General features: G+C 40.3%; 1 protein-coding gene across 1 annotated transcript in view; it reads right to left on the bottom strand.

The window, feature by feature from the left end:
* otofa (otoferlin a) overlaps positions 1 to 17,486 on the bottom strand; it is a 186,307-nt gene that overhangs the window by 111,731 nt on the left and 57,090 nt on the right.

Here is a 17,486-nt window from a genome sequence, read left to right as displayed (position 1 = left end):
GCATGTATGCGGATGACACCCAGACACTGCTTTCAATGGCAAGCTATGCAGTTTTAACCGTAAACTCTTCACCTCCACCCTTGACTCCAGGACCACTGCTGCTCTGACAGAATGTCTGCCAGACATCAAGTCTTAGATGAGAGCTAACTTTCTTCAGTTGAACGTCAACAAGACCGAGGCTCTCCTGATTGGCTCTCATCAACTCAGGCAATATCAGCATCACCATCCATGGTTGCACACTCCACCTTGCTAAGCCAGTCCAGAACCTTGACATCTTGTTTGACCCTCAACTATCCTTTCAACCCCATATCAGTGCCATGACCTGCCTCCCCCAACTCCTCAACATCGTCCGGCTCTGCCACTGTGTCACACCGCAGACCGCAGAAACCCTCATACACGCATTCATAACATCCAGGCTTTACTATGCAAACTTCTTGCTTGTCAGCCTCCCCAACTCCTCTCTCCACAGGCTGCAAATCATCCACAAAACAATAATAAATTGGTCATTTTCAATCCACGACTGTTTGTGGGACACTGCTGTGCGCAATTGGCTGCCGCGTTTCGCCCACAAATGTACAGTCAATTTACTTTACAATCTATTCTGTGAAGTGCTTTGAGACGTCGAGACGGTCTGCTTCACGTCCCCTGCCTCGCCTGCCCCACCATTGGTGTATGGCCTGCCCCACTATTGGAACCCTCTGTAACTCCATCAGTCCCTTTGCCTCGCCCTCTCCCTTGCCTCCTTCAAGACCCATCTCAAGATCCTCCTCTTCGACCGTGCTTTCAATCACCCTCCATCTTCCCCAATCCTGACCCCGACCTCGGGTCCAAAACACTGACTGTCCAGCACCTTGGGACTACCTCCCGATGTGAAAGGTACTGCACAAATGTATTTTGTTGTTGTTGTTTGGGTGCTCCTAGTGGGATGAGGGTAAACTTGCCAGACATTGCTTTCAATGGCAAGTTATGCAGTTTTAACTGTAAACTCCAGCAGTAACCCAAATGCACACTCTGGGGTCCCCAAGTCTTGGCTCTCACTAACCTATACAATATAATACTCTGGAAATTAGGTAAGCAGGATGTATCCCTCCACGGAGAATGCATATTCCATTCCAGACACAGGGCCATTTCCATATACAGGTATAAGTCCGATACATATGTGAAAGTCATGTGTGGATACTCTCAAGTATGGTGATGAGTTTACGCACGTGTCAGATACATGGCTGATCAACAACAACAACAACAACAACAAGATTCCATTTATAGAGCGCCTTTCACGTCGGGAGGACGTCCCAAGGCGCTGTACTGTAGGGTCAGGACCCGAGCAGGGGGGAAATGGTCAGGGAGGGAGCGAGGAGGGGGTAGAGAGTCGAGAAGGGAGCTGAAGGCACGGTCAAAGAGAAAGGTCTTGACCAGGAATAGCCCGATGTGTATCACAATCAGAAAAGAAACTGAAAACATTTTTTTTTGAGCATTTTACAATCAAATCCAAAGTTTTAATTACACTACAGTTTTATGTCAATGTTATTGTCTTAAGGCTGTAATATAATGTTGTAGGCCTTGCTACCTCAACAATCATGCAATTAAACTAAATGGCCATCTTGGTGTTTTAATGTGTGACCTGCAAATATTTAATTTAATCCATTTAATTTGTTTGAAGTTTAATAGTAGAAACAGACATGTTCTGCCCAATTAGTCCCCATTTGTTTGGAATTGTTTGCTGTCCTGGTCCATCAATTACCAGTAATTACCTTCCAGGTATTCTTATATGGTCTCACAATCTAAAACAATTTACAATTTACATTATCTGCATCTATCACTCGTGCGATTCACTTTCAAATCATTGCTTCTCAATAGATTTTCACAGAAAACCACAATGAAAAGTACAGTACAACACAGCTGGACTTGGAAGTAAGTCTTTCACCTCCTCACTCCACCTTGGCTCCCACCCCCACCTTAGGTTTCCGTTCATCATTGTGAAACAAACCTCCTAAACCAAATGATGCTATATAAATATAAATTGTACATGGAAATGTTCCTGTATCTGGAATGGAATGTGCACTCCTAATGAAGGGATATACCCTGCTTTCCTAATTCCGGAGAATATTCTATGCAGGTTGCCAAGAGCCAAGGATTGGGGACCCAGAGTGTGAGTTTAGGTTGCTAGTAGAGTTTACAGTTAAAACTGCATTGCCTGCCATTAAAAGCAGTGAGTTCTTGGAGATATATTCATGTCAATTCCAGTGCTGTAAGGAGCCTATTCCTGCACATTTGGCCAGAGCCCCACTAGTTGCAAACTTGCTTTGCCACGAGGTTTCCACTATATTCAATTATTTCTTATTCAGCTGAAGCACAACAATTCGTAATGCTGCAGCATAAATTCAGTGAGTCCGAAATAATTTAATCTTTGTTCCCAAATCTTTTATTAACATTTTTTAGGTGGTCCAATGGATCTGCCTCATTTTTAATTGAAAAAAGTACATGTCCATTTAAATTATTTTAACTTTAACCAAAGAGTATGCGCAATTAATCAAACAAATTGCTTTATGTCCCAATTTAACTTGGTACAGATTTGCCATGTTTAACCATAGAATGATATTCACTTTAATTCTGATTGAAAACAAAGAACTTTGAGCCTTTTTCTTTAACATGAAAGGTATTTCATAAAAGCAAGGTATTGTTTATGGTAGGATATCAAGCTACATAAACTGTGCTCTTCGGGCTTGAATGCTGTACGCTATCCAGTGCCTTGGGACGTCCTTCTGACGTGAAAGGCGCTATAAAAATGTAATCTTGTTGTTGTTGTTGTGAATTGTGCACTTGATCATGGAGGAGGATTGCTGTTGAAACTTGTGAATATTAAAAACAGCAATGATCACTGTGGCTACTGATGAAATTTTACATGTGAAAAAATATGGAGCTGAAGGAATCACCTTCTTCTGTGCTGTAAATTTCTACGGTTCTAATAAAATTCAGGTTTGCGGCAAGATATTATTGTCTTTGGATTATGGAATTTGGGTGAATGGCAGAGGATGGCAATAAACTGAAATCTCAGCAATTTACTGTAAATGGGGTGCTCAAATTAATTTTTTTGTTGTTGCTATACTCTGCTGCTATACTCTTTGTGAGACGTGATATGTACAACTTAATTTTGGGTTACTTGCTATTTCACAGAAATGGAAATACCTTGTCAAGGGTAGGCAAGGGAATACAGAAAAAATGAACTCAGAATATTTGAATCAAACAGAATAACTACTGCTTGTCATTTTATGTGGAGTCCTGTAGCTCATTGGTTAGAGCACTTGCCTCACAAGTGAAAGACCTGGGTTCGATTCCGCAGGGCGAAACCTTAGGCAAGTTTCCTTACTCCACACACCTGATAATAATCCCTCAAGATAAAAAAGAACAATAATAATTTGGTCACTTCAATACACAAACTGTTTGTGAGACACTGCTGTGCGCAATTGGCTGCTGCGTTTTGCTCACAAAACTGCAGTCAATTCACTTTACAGTATATTCTGTGAAGCATTTTGAGACGTCTAGAAGACATGAAAAGCGCTATATCAAATTCAAGGATTATCATTATTATTATTATGCTCATTGACTTTTCTCTGCAGAAAACATGGGCATGGGGATTGTAATATGCAATATCTAGGTCCCTCTAGAGAGAGTGGAAATGGAGAATAATTGAGAGGAAATATGTACATACACATATATTTTAAAGCGATATCATACAAAGTTTGTATTATAATATTGTACAGCAATGAAATGCATTTTTTTTTCAATTTGTTTCACAATGCACTGTTTTTTAAAAAAATTCCAATGATTGCAGCAACTCAGAATTAAAATATTTGTCTGTTGCAAGTAGAAATAAGAACCGCTTCCCTGACAGCATTGAATGACAACATATATTTGGTACGATTATTGGCTGTAGTGTTTCATGGAAAGAGTCTGTTACCTAAAGGATATACATGTCAGCACATGTACAGGAGTGCCGGATCAGGAAATGTGTGTGTTACATCCAACAACAACTTGCATTTATATAGTGCCCCATACAACAAAAACAATAAAATCTCATTTATAGAGCACCTTTCATGTCGGGAGAACGTCCCAAGAAGCTGGAATACGCAGGGTAGCTTCCCAGAGTGCATCCATATCCTGGATACACATACTATTTTTAAGCCCTCTGAGATGCTACCCTGTGTGGAGGGTGCTATATAAGTGCAAGTTGTTGTTGTATAACGTTTATACCAGCCTGGCTCAATTTGTAACTGGGAATGGAGAAAAACTGAGAGAAAAATATATATACAGTACTGTATATTAAGAGATGTCGCTGAGTCAGAAGGTTGTGGATTCAAAGATTTACAAAGAATGTACAGCACGGAACCAGGCCACTCAGCCCAACCAGTCTGTGCAAGTGCTTATATTCCACACAAGTCTTAACCCATTCCTTACTCCATCTCATATCCTTCTATTCCCTTCTCGATGATGTGCAGTTCCTCTTGAATGCATCTATGCTATCTGATTCATCCTTCACTTCAGGCAGTGATTTCCACAATCTTAAGACCTTCTGTATGAAGTAGTTCTTCCGAAATTCTCTTTTAGATTCCCCTTCAGATCATGTGACCCCTGGTTACGGACTCCCCAATCAGGAATCTGGAACCCATATATATATATATATAGTCTAGACTGACTCTCCAATGCAGTGCTGGGGGTATACTGCATTGTTGGAGGTGCTGTACTTTGGATGCGACATTAAACCAAGGTCACATCTGCCTGTTCAGGCGGATGATAACGATCCAATGGCACTACTCGAAAAGAGGAGTTTCTCCCAGTGTCTTTGTTAATAATCTTCCTAATAAAATTGGTCATTTACTCCATGGCTGTTTGTAGGACATCGTTGAGTGCAAATTGGCTGCCGGACATAAAATATACAGTCACACCACTTTACATATCTTCTCCCCACATGAAATTTGCCTTCTGCGAGCAACGTAAGGACTTAATTCCCCACCTGAGACAGAATCTATTGATATAAGAGCTATTCTTCTGGGACTAAAATATGATAATTTTATTAAAATTAGGGAAAATAAGATTTGCTACTTTCAGTTAATCAGATTTGACTTGAGTTTACTTTTTGATTCTTCACATCATTTTATCATTATACAGATTAAACTACAGTCAAACCCCATTATAACATGCCTGAGTTCAGCTTGGGTCAATTGTTTGACTGGTGTTTTCCAGCATCAATGCTGAATAGCTGCCTTCCTGTGCACAGTCCAGGATCACATAAGCAGGATGTGATATCAGCAGTGACCACACCAGTTGTAATGGGGGTCTTAATTTATTGCCACAAATGACCACATTTTAACAGAATCCGATTGTATTTATAAACATGTGAGAATTAAAGGCAGTTGTACTGACAAATGTGTTGATCGCTTTTATTTTCAGGCCTTTAAAAGAAATTCTAATGGTGTACCAGGGGATTGACCATTTGAGAGGTATAGAATTTAAGACTCTGAATGGCATATAGAAAGTAAGTTTCACATATACAACAATAACAACTTGGATTTATATGGCGCTCTCCACGCCGGATGGCATCTCAGAGCGCTTCGATGATATAGTATTTATAATGATATAGTATTTATGAAGTCTCCACTTAGTTAACTTGAGAATTACATAACAACTGAATTGCTGATCTATTGTGGGGGGATTGATAGATGAGCTGACCCAAGCCATGTAGCCTTGAACTTGCCATTGATAAAGAATATACAGCATGGAAATAGGCCACTGTTCAAGCTTCACCTTCATTGTGTCTCCCCAGGTCGGTATCGAGCTCCTTAAGTTGCGGTTAAGTACTCCGAGCACTATGCTGCATGAAAGGTGCTATGTAAATGTAAGTTGTTATTATATACCTTCTAGCATTATAACAAATGTAAGGAGTACTGAAACAATGGCAATTTGCTTCCTTAAACCTTACTCTGAGGAACTTGGTATAGTTTTAAAATGTTTACAAAATAATCAATAGATTTGAAACAAATTGCTTCCACAAAACCACTTTTTCAATCAGAGTATGCATACTTTCAATTCTTGTGAGTAGAAATTGGTAATTTACCAAACAAACTGTTTAAGTTGGCTCATGACAATTTATTCTGAACCTTGGAGCATTTGCCGTTAAAATTAACTGGTGTATTGATCCACTTTTGATGAAAGATTGTTGCGTCTTTTGCGGAACAAACCACCTGATTACAGTGGGTTTAATGTATACTAATGGAAAGTGGAACAAGAAACAACAAAAGTACAGTGAAAGGGTGTCCATTAGTAAGGATGGAAAGGAAAAGGATTTGGAGAGCAACAACAACAACAACAACAACTTGGATTTATATAGCGCCCTCCACTCTGGACGGCGTCTCAGAGCGCTTTACAGTAAGGGATCCCACAAAAGGTTCTGACGAAAGGTCATTGACCTGAAACGTTAACTCACTTTCCTCTCTCCATAGATGCTGCCTGACCTCAATTCCTTCTGAATTATGTATTTCTCAAGACACTAGAATAGAGAAAGGGATTTTATAGAAGTAAGTTAAACTATTGTAAACTACACTACACTATAGATCTTGCATAAAGTATTTAATACTCTGATACAATTCACAGACATAATAGTAGTCTGCAGTTCTCAATTGTAATTTCCACACCTCTTAGGCTACAGGGCTGCAAGATCACAAGCTCATTTTCCTAAAGCACCGAGCTTCATTCAACTCTTCTGAACCTATCTCAATTGTAAAACATCGCTTCCTGGTTAATGTCCTAAACTTGCTTGTTACTACATCGAACATTTTACTTTTTGTCCTACTGTGTCTGGTGAATCTGCAAGTATTGTTCTGGGTTTCCCTTTTCTTTCCTGTCAAACATCTCACTTACTTCTGTAGATTGCCTTTCCTCCTTCAAGGCTGGTCTCAAGACCTTTCTCTTTGACCGTGCCTTCAGCTCCCCTCTCGACTCTCTACCCCCTCCTCGCTCCCTCCCTTCCCTCCCCTCACCCTGACCATTTCCCCCTTGCTCGGGTCCTGACCTGACTGTACAGCGCCTTGGGACGTCCTCCCGACGTGAAAGGCGCTCAATAAATGGAATCTTGTTGTTGTTGAGATACATCTTTTTAAGATGAAACAACTCTCGCCTTTCTCCTCCCTCATAACTCATCTCTCTAACACTAAGGATCATCCTTGTTGCTTTGCTGTGCATTGTTTCAAAGGTCTGCACTGTAGGGGCGAGCAGGACTATATATTAGAATACATCAGAATATACAGCACAGAAACAGGAAATTCGGCCCAACTGGTCTATGCCGGTGTTTATGCTCCACATGAGCCTCCTCCTGCCCTTCCTCAACTAAGCCTTCAAGCATAACCTTCTATTCCTTTCTCCCTCATGTACCTATCTAGCTTTCCCTTAAATACATATATGCTATTTGCCTCAACAACTCCTTGCGGTAGTATGTTCCACATTCCCACTACTCTCTGTGTGAAGACATTTCTTCTAACTTCCCTATTTGATCTATTTGTGACTATTTTATATTGATGGCCCCTGGTTTTGGTCTCTCCCACAAGTGGAAACATCTTCCCTGTGTCTACCCTATCAAAACCTTCCATCATTTTAAAGACCTCTATCAGGTCACCCCTCACCCTCTATCAGGTCACCCCTTACCCTCCTTCTCTTGAAAAGAGTCAAAGAGTCATGTTCAGACTTTCCTGATAGGTATAACCTCTCAGTTCTGGGATCATCCTTGTGAACCTCCTTTGCACCCTCTCCCAGTGTCTCTACATCCCTTCTATAATGTGGGGACCAGAACTGCATACAGTATTCTAAGTGAGGTTTATCCCAGGTTCTATAGAAGTTTACCATAGCTTCCAGCTTTTCATTTCTATCCCTCTAGAAATGAACCCCAATGCCTGGTCTGCTTTTTTTATAGCCTTATTAACTGGTGTTGCTACTTTTAGTGAATTGTGTATGTGTAACCCTAAGATCTCTTTGCTTCTCTACTCCATTTAGGTTTTTATTTTCCAGGATGTATGTAGTACTCCCAATTATGGCCTGACTACTACTAATAATGATCCTTGCATTTGATATAGCGCCTTATCATGTCTTCGAGACATTGCAAAGTGCTTACAAAATATACTGTAAAGTGAATTGACTGTATATTTTGTGGTCAAACATGGTAGCCAATTACGCATAGCAATGTCCCACAAACAACAACAACAAAATGACATTTATAGAGGGCCTTTCACGTCGGGAGGATGTCCCAAGGCGTTGGGACAGTCCGGGGTCAGGACCCAAGCATGGGGGAGGGATGGGGTAGGGGTGAGGGAAGGCAGAGAGGTCGGAGAGTGACTGAAGGCACGATTGAAGAGGAGGGTCTTGAGACCGGCCTTGAAGGAGGCAAGGGAGGAAGTGAAGCAAAGGGACTGTGGGATGGAGTTCCAGAGTTTGGGGCTAGAGTCTGAAAGCCCGGCCACCGATGGTAGGGTGGGTCGGGCGGGAGACATGGAGCAGGCCAGAGCCCGCTGAACAGAGGGAGCGGGCAGGTTGGTAGGGAGTCAGCAGGTCAGAGAGGTAGGAGGGGGCAAGGCCATGGATGGCTTTAGAAGTGAGGAAGAGGATCTTGAATTTAATCCTCTGATTGATTGAGTGACCACTTATTATTATTATTCTTAAGGATTATTATTGCTATTATAAAACACCCTGCCCAAAAGACAAGCGTCCCTGGATCTGTTGGGGGGGGATGGGTGGCGGGCTGAAAGAGAGAGAAAGCGTGAGAGAGAGGGCAGAGCGAGGGTAGAAAGAGAGAGGGGTAGTAATAATATAATAATAATCTTTGCATTTGATATAACGCCCTATCACGTCTTCAAGACATCCCAAACTGCTTCACAGCGAAACATGGCAGCCAACTGCGCACAGCAGAGTCCCACAAACAGTCGTGGATTGATTCCCATTATCAATCTAGGGCTCCATACAGCTTCAACATCTGGTGAACTCAACTGATTTCACTTTGGAGGGCAGCCAGGCAGGCTTGAAAAGTATTGATGATAAAGAATAATATTCTTACATTTGATATAGTGCCTTATCACAGGATATACTGTAGAGTTAATTGACTGTTTATTTTGGGGCGAAATGCAGTAGCCAGTCTGTGCACAGCAAAATCCCACAAACAACCGTGGAGTGAGTGACCAATATTTATTTGGGGAATTGTTGGCCAGGACACCAGTAGAAACTCCATTCTCTTTTCAAATTGTGCCATGGAATCTTTAATATCCACCTGAACATGCAGACGGGACCTCGGTTTAATATCTCATTCAAAGGATGGCACCTCCGACATTGCAACATATCCTCAGCACTGCATCTTACACTATATGGATCCAAGTCCTTTTCAAGATCCAAATCTTCTCACTCACATGCTCAATACCACTGAACCTGGCTGATAGCCTGATGACGGGAAGTATTTATGAGGAAATGATCCTCAGGCAGAGTCCAAAACAGGATAAACTGCACACAGTTTGTGGAAGAAATGATTGACAGGTTGAATGACCTTTTCTTATTTCAGAATTGTTGGGATTATTTTCATTAGACAAATCCCATGGATTTATTTGACAATTAATCCAGGGAATTGACATCCTGAGGGGAACTTGGCAATAATTGTAATGACATGGAGAAATCTCCATAGTTCTTGTCTGCAAGTAGGTATTGACATTTCAGTGACAGCCTCTGTGTTTGATTTACCTGGTTTGAAATCGTCGCTGTTCAGTGTATGCTCTAGGAATTTGTTTCCTATCATCAAAAGCAGCGGTTTTATTCAGTACTTGTAGTCTGCAATGGTGTCTTTCCTCAGAGGATATCCAAATAGAAGTCACCCAGATACTTTACATTAGATCTCTACTTATCTAATCTTTTATTTAAGATTAGATCTTATCTTTACAAAGATGAAGCACTGCTTTGTGAAACTTTGCTGCTGCACAAGAGATACTAAATAGTAAATACCAAAGTATCACCTCTCCTCCCTCATCCACCTCAGTGGGACTGCCCTATCTTGGTTCAAAAATGACTTGACCCATCACCTTCTCTCAGAACTCTCGGGTTTTCTGCATGTCCCTAATTCCCTCTATGCTACAAATGGCGGCCATACTTGCCCTGAATCTCTTTGGCTTAGGGACAAATTGTTATATTCAACATGCCTGTGTATTTTTAAATCATCATTTTGTTCAATCAGAAGCCTATAATTAACCCAGTCTATTGATTAATTATTCCTGGTCAATGACTCACTATCACAATACTCAAATTTCACAATGTGAAGCCCGCAAGTTGTTTGATTCATCGTTAAAAATAGTCTCTTCAATGGGATGAAATAATGCAGATCTGGAGTTCTGGCGGTGAGCTTTAGAAAAAAAAACTTTTTTGTTCATGTGCTTCCCCCATACAGCTGGTATTACCCACGAGTTATGAATTATTGAAACGTCAGTGTATCGTGTTCTGGCCTATGAGCAGATGCTGAAAGGGTAACATAAAATATTCAGCACCTGCCTCCAAATCAATTTACTCTCAAGTGCTTCATAATTCACAAGCTCTCAGTTTTCAGCAAAGTTCAACTTTCTGAGGCACTGGTGATCTCACAAGGTTTCTCAACAACTAAGATTATATATGATTAATACAAAACAACCATATTCATATGGAGCAATGTATATATGGAGCAAACTATGTGTAATGTTATTCCTTATCTGGGTATTGGTGAAATCAATGTTGTTAAATGTTTAAGTAATCCATTGATATTATAGTGGAACTGTAAATTATTTTCAATCTCCTGGTTATCCATAAATAATGGTAAGGTGGATAAATCCATGAGGCATTGTTGTGTTGGTCCTGCAGTTCAGATTGCTGTCACACCACAGTCAGACCTCATTGTGCTCCATTCTAGTTTCAACTGATCTGTGCTAGGATCAGATTTTCAATGACAGTGCTATTAGCTCCTGTTTCTCTGATGGCTCAGCAGGTTTATTTTTAAGCTGGTATCTCATGGAGCAGCAATAAAATACTGCACTCCACAATCAGCAGCAATGATAACTATCACTAAATTCTGACAGTCATTTTTTAAGCAGTTTTTAGACACAACCATTGTTTTGATGTCCTCCCTTCCACCCCCCTCCCCCGCCACTGTTAGCTACTGCCTGCTTTTGACTGTATTTTTTTATGTCCATGTGCTAACTATCATCAGTAATAATTATCACACCGCAAGTCACATTATTCATCCCCTCTGTTTCCCCCATGGTTGAACAGCCTCCGCAACATTGACTGTTAAGGCTCAGGCATGAATAATCGTTGGGAGATTAAGGACAAAGTACAATCATGGGACCATACCACAGTTAGGGAACTTTCAGGAATGGATAAGGATAATAAAAACAGAGGAGCAAGCTCCATGAGAAAAAGAATATTTAGGATCAGTCATTCAACACAATGTGGAAATGGGCTCGAGGTTGTGAGTCCAATGATTTTGTTTAATACCTCCTTCGTTACATTGGGTATGTAGACTACTGATTCCTGCATTCAACAGAATAGTAGGATCTCAACAACGTAAACATGACAGACATAAGGGTGGTGTTGGAAACCCAGTGATGTGTCCAAGCTAAGTGGACTCGCTATTTGATCAAGCATTTGTGAAAGAAGCCTTAGCTCTGACCAGTTCCATGGACAGGCAATGTCAAAAGTAATTGGGTTGTGGGGTGGATATGTTGCAACAGTTGGGATCAATCTTGTTGATATTCACATTATGTATCCAGAATGCAACGATCTACCTTTTGGGAGTTAAGCATTTCACATTTTATCAGGCATTTAGCTGCTGCTGAGTGATTGGTCACGATTACCCTGGACAACTTGAGGTACTCCTCCACCATCTATACAAATGTAATCAGTAAATGAATTTGCTTGTGATCCCCCTCGTTCAATATCACCACTTTAACCATTAATATTGTTTTGCCCACAAAATCCACAGTCACTCTGCAATATATCCTGTGATCAATGTATCAATGATGTGAAAGGGCACCATATCAAATCAATGGATTATTATTATTAGGCCTTTTTTAACTATAATGAAGTATGTGAAGCAGACCCTGTTGATTTTCTAGAAAAATCAGTCTTATTGTAGATTAATACAATATCAGATTGTTTGCAATACATTTCCTTCAACCTACTGACCTTGTGATGTAGCCAAGACTCTTGGGAATGCACAAATTACCAAGAAAGCTTCAGAAATAATAATAATATAATAATTGTTGCATTTGATATAGCGCCTTTTCACGTCTTCGAGACATCTCAAAGTGCTTCACAGAATACACTGTAAAGTGAATCGACTATATTTTGTGGGCAAAATGAGGCAGCCAATTGCGCACAGCAGTGTCCCACAAACAGTCGGGGATTGAACCCAACTGTGTGTAAATGGATATTACTTGTTTGTTTTATTGTTTGTTAATAAAACACATCCAACCATGGACATGTATTTGAGTGAGAAATGGCCAGTTGGATGGACCCTGTAGATTACTAATTTATTGCATTTTATGAATATTTCAAAGGATTGGCTTAAAAAGAGTGCTAGTGTACAAATGTAGTGTACTAGTGATGAGGGGGATCACAAGCAAATTGATTTACTAATGATATTTGTATAGATGGTGGAGGAGGACCTCAAGTTATACAAATGTAATTTTTTTGTTATAGTGAAGTGCATTGCACCCTCACTGTAGTATAGATAAGGAGCTAAGCATTTTGCTTGTTATAGTTAGAGTGAGGTATGAAAATGTGCCTAAGGATCACTAAGCTTATTGTATAGATCATGTTTTATTGCTGAAGCTCTCCAGTAGTGATAGTTTCCGGTATTGTGTTTGAAAATCTGTGAAAATACAAGAGATGGTTGACAGATTTCTAAGAGTGAAATCTGTCAACTACAGGAAAACTGTTTTTCCTGTGTGGAGTATGGAAATAGTTTATGCCTGTTTGAAAAGAATTTTGAACAAAAATGTACTTGTTAAAAACATCACCCCATTGCTGAGAAAACAAATATTTGGTAAAAGCTATGTCAGGTAGCATTTGTAGAGAAAGCCAATCTATATTATAGTGAGGGTGCAATACATCCTTAGAATATTCCAGCACAAAGCTAAATGAAATAAAGAGCTTGTGTTTTTATAACACCATACCATGTCAAACACTCTCAAAGTGCTTATTACAGATAATTATTGTAGTGACTGTTTATGTACGCAAACGTTGCAACCAGTTTTGCACCACCAAGGACCCACAATCGTCATGAAGTGAATGATCAATTAATACGAAGGATTGCTATTCAGAATATTGGGAATATGTTACATTAACACATTGTTCAAAAATGCGATCAATCAATATCTTAATTTACCGTCTGATCCATGACTGCGCCTCCCCATGAATCACAATGATGGGGTTTGAAGTCACCTGCTGTTCCATTGGACTTCCGGTTCATTGAATCCTGGCTTATCTCTGATTTGTTTTGTTGAGTTAAGGCAGTATTCCACTAACCAGTATTGCAAAATGCAGAAATAATAATTTGCTATTGTGTGCAAAACTAGATATGAATTATTTCTGGAGAAAGGAGAGGTAAAGGTGTCTTAAACTAAACATCAGAAGAAAGATCAGAGAGGGGATTATATACAACATAATACTTCTCAGGAAACAAAGGTACGTTACTTACTAAACAAAACACTAAGACCAATTTCTGTAACTAACTAAACTTCAATGCAGAATTTTAGCAACAGAAAATAACTTCTGTTTAGCACTGTGCTGATTTACATCACATCAAGAGTCATTATATATCATATTGGAATGCAATCCACACAATTCAGCCGAGTTTTCTCCCTGTGCAAACAAAATAATGATTTATGATTGACATATGCTTGCTAACATTGCCTATGTAAAATGCACTTGCATTTAAGGTAACATGGGGTCTTATTTTCATGTGGTGAGGGACCCCGGTGATTCTGAATGTTTGCTTATTTGAACTCCTGCATTGATCTAATAAAATAAGCAAGTGCATTTGAATCCAGTCCACGGCCTTTTCTTTGGATTCTGAATCGAATCCAATTCCCTCCGTCTTTCATTTTCCTTCAAAATTATTAATAGCAAAAGCAAAAAATGTCACTACATTTTATCATGGCCATAGGCAAAACAAAATAACGTTCCAAAATAACATCTATCAACAGGATGTTTTAGGTTTTTCATTATTAAGCGTTTCACATGAAGTTATTGGAGTCATCAGTTTCTGATCACATTCCCTCTATCATCATTGACAATATCCTCAGGTACTGCTAAAGCTGCATAAAGATAATTTATGACTGTGATTTCAAAGGAACTGCGGTAGTAGGAGTAGTCCTTTTAAGAAATTACTTTTGAATGGTAGTAATTTAAGAAAATCTATTTTCTAATCTTTGCAATATATTCTGAATGCTAGCCTGATGAAATCTGATTCTATATAACTAGACAAGGAAACATGTAAAGTTTTCACTCTTATTTTTTTCTGTGTTACATTTCTCTCCCCTCCCTCGCTTCTGGTACATTGCTATTATTCATACGTAAGCCCATGACAGTAATTGTTGGCAGCCTATTCAATCACAAGAGGCATGGGTGGCATATTAAAGGTAATATATTAGCATGGATTGGAGAGTGGTTAACAGGAAGAAAACAGAGAGTAGGGATAAATGTGTCCTTCTCAGATTGGCAGAATGTGACTAGTGGAGTGCTACAAGGATCAGTGCTTGGGCCTCAATTACTTACAGTCCATATCAATGATTTGGATGAGGAAATAGAACTTAACATATCTAAATTCATGGACTATACGAAGATAGGTGGGAGAGTAAGCTGTGAGGATGACACACGAAGAATGCAAAGGGAAATAGATAGGCTAGGTGCGTGGGCAAGAAGGTGGCAGATGGATATAATGTGGGGAAGTGTGAAGTTATTCACCTAGGTAGTTAAAATAGAAAAGCAGATTATTTTCTAGAGGGGGAGAGACTAGGTAGCGTTAGTATTCAGAGGGATTTGGGTGTTCTTGTACACCAGTCACAAAAAGTTAGTATGCTGGTACAGCAAGCAACTAGGAAGGCTAATGCCATGTTGCCGTTCGTTGCAAAAGGGTTAGAGTACAAGAGTAGGGAAGTCTTGCTGCAGTTGTATAAGTCCTTGGTGAGACCACACCTAGAATATTGTGTACAGTTTTGGTCTCCTTATTTAAGAAAGATCATACTCGCCTTCGAGGGGGTGCAGCGTAGATTCACAAGGTTGGTTCCTGGGATAAGGGGGTTGACCTTTGAGGATAGGTTGAGTAAACTAGGCCTATATTCTCTAGAATATAGAAGAATTAGAGATGATCTTATAGAAACCTATAAGATTCTTAAGGGTCTTGACAGGGTAGATGCCGTGAGACTGTTTCTTCTGGTTGGAGAATCTAAAACTAGGGGTTATAGTCTCAAGATTAAGGGTCAGCCTTTTCGAACTGAGTTGAAGAAACATTTCTTCACTCAGAGGGTAGTAAATTTGTGGAATTCTCTACCCCAGAAGGCTGTGGATGCTCAATCCTTGGACATATTCAAGACTGAGGTTGATAGAATTTTAAAGAACAGAGGGACTAAGGGATATGGGGATAGGGCAGATAAATGGAATTAGGTTAGAAGATCAGCCATGATCTTATTAAATGGCAGGGCAGGGTCGAGGGGCCGAATGGCCTACTCCTACGTCTTAAGCCTCATCATGTTCTCAGTGCTCCCATAGATGACAATCTTCAGTTAGGATCAATAATAACCACTAGGGGTGAAAACCATAGCTGATCTTTCTCTCACAATCTTGGATTGTCGTGGACAATTGTAACAGCTGTGGCTATGGCCTGGCACAGATTAGGGATCAAAATCTTCCTGGTCTGTACGGTCCAACTTGTTAGTGGAAGAACTGTCTGTTATGGGAACTCTTTTTATATAACAGGCGTTTATTGTATTTTTTCACTGAAAAGAATGGATGGTGGTATGGAAAACAGGCAATAAGGCAAGACAAATAATCTATTCTTTGCATTCTCTTTAATTTGTCTTTTTGTCTTTATGTTAAACAAAACTGAAAAGAATATATAGGAGAGTGAAAATAGGTCAAATTAAAATAAAGAGAAAGAAGAGAAAATAAGTTAAAATATAAAATATGTGGGAGCTTGAGGGAGAAAAGAAAGGCAGTTGTATTCTTCTCCATTATTTGATTTATTAAGAAAGAAAACGGTACATTGCTCCAGTATTATGAGCATTTTGCTAACTATATTTAAACACAGATGTGCGCTTTCAAATAAACAGTAAATTCCATTGAGGACTTCAAAAGTAAACTGAAAAGACAGTTTTATTTAATTCATTTTGCTAGTTCTAAGATATAAAGAATAAATTTCGAACCAATTTTACAATTGCTCTCTTCAACAGAGCCTTGACTTTGGCTGCTGAAGCACTTGGCTTTGTGGCTGGTTTTGCAGATGTAGTAGCTACTTTACTTGGTTTAACAGCTGGAGCAGGCTTAGTCTTTTCATCAGAATCACTGTAACTATTAGATTCGGAGCTGCTCTCCGCTTTCTTTCCTTTCACTGGAGGTTCAGCCACTGGTTTTGCCACAATCTCTGCCTTTTTCTCTTTAGGGTTTTCAGAGTCTGAACTATCAGATGAACTGGACTCCTCCTTTGGAACAGATTTAACTGGTGCAGTTACTGCTTTGGCGGCCGGAGTAGCTGGCTTCACCATGTGTGCGGATGACATCCAACTCTACCTCTCTGCCTCCACCGTTGACTCTAGGACCATTGCTGTCCTGACAGAATGTCTGTCAGACATCAAGTCCTGGATGAGAGCTAACTTTCTTCAGTTGAACGTCAACAAGACCAAGGCTTGACTGATTGGCTCCTGTCAACGCCTCCTCACCTCAGGCGGTGACAGCATCACCATCCATGGTTGCATACTCCACCTTGGCTCAGCCAGTCCGCAACCTTGGCATCTTGTTTAACCCTCAACTATCCTTTCTACCCCATATCAGTACCATGACCTGCTCTGTTTTCCTCCACCTCCGCAACATTGCCCGGCTCTGCCACTGTTTTACACTGCAGGCCGACGAAACCTTTATACAAGCTTTCAGTACATCAAGGCTCGACTATGCAAATTCATTGCTTGTCGGCCTCCCCAACTCCTCCCTCCACAGGCTGCAGATCATCCAGAACTCTGCAGCCCATGTCCTCTCCTGCACTAGGCTCCGCGACCCTATCACCCCCATCCTCACCCAACTCTACTGGCTTCCCATCACACAGAGGATACAGTTGAAGATCCTGGTCCTCCCCTTCAAAGCCCTCCATGGTCTTGATCCCCCTACCTCTGTGACCTCCTAACCCCCAACTATCCTGCTCACTACCCTCAGGGGGCTCCGGCCTGCTT

Source organism: Callorhinchus milii, unplaced genomic scaffold (genome assembly GCF_018977255.1).
Source record: "Callorhinchus milii isolate IMCB2004 unplaced genomic scaffold, IMCB_Cmil_1.0 Scaffold3, whole genome shotgun sequence".
In the NCBI taxonomy this organism is placed as follows: Eukaryota; Metazoa; Chordata; class Chondrichthyes; order Chimaeriformes; family Callorhinchidae; genus Callorhinchus; species Callorhinchus milii.
This window is presented reverse-complemented; position numbering and strand designations above follow the sequence as displayed.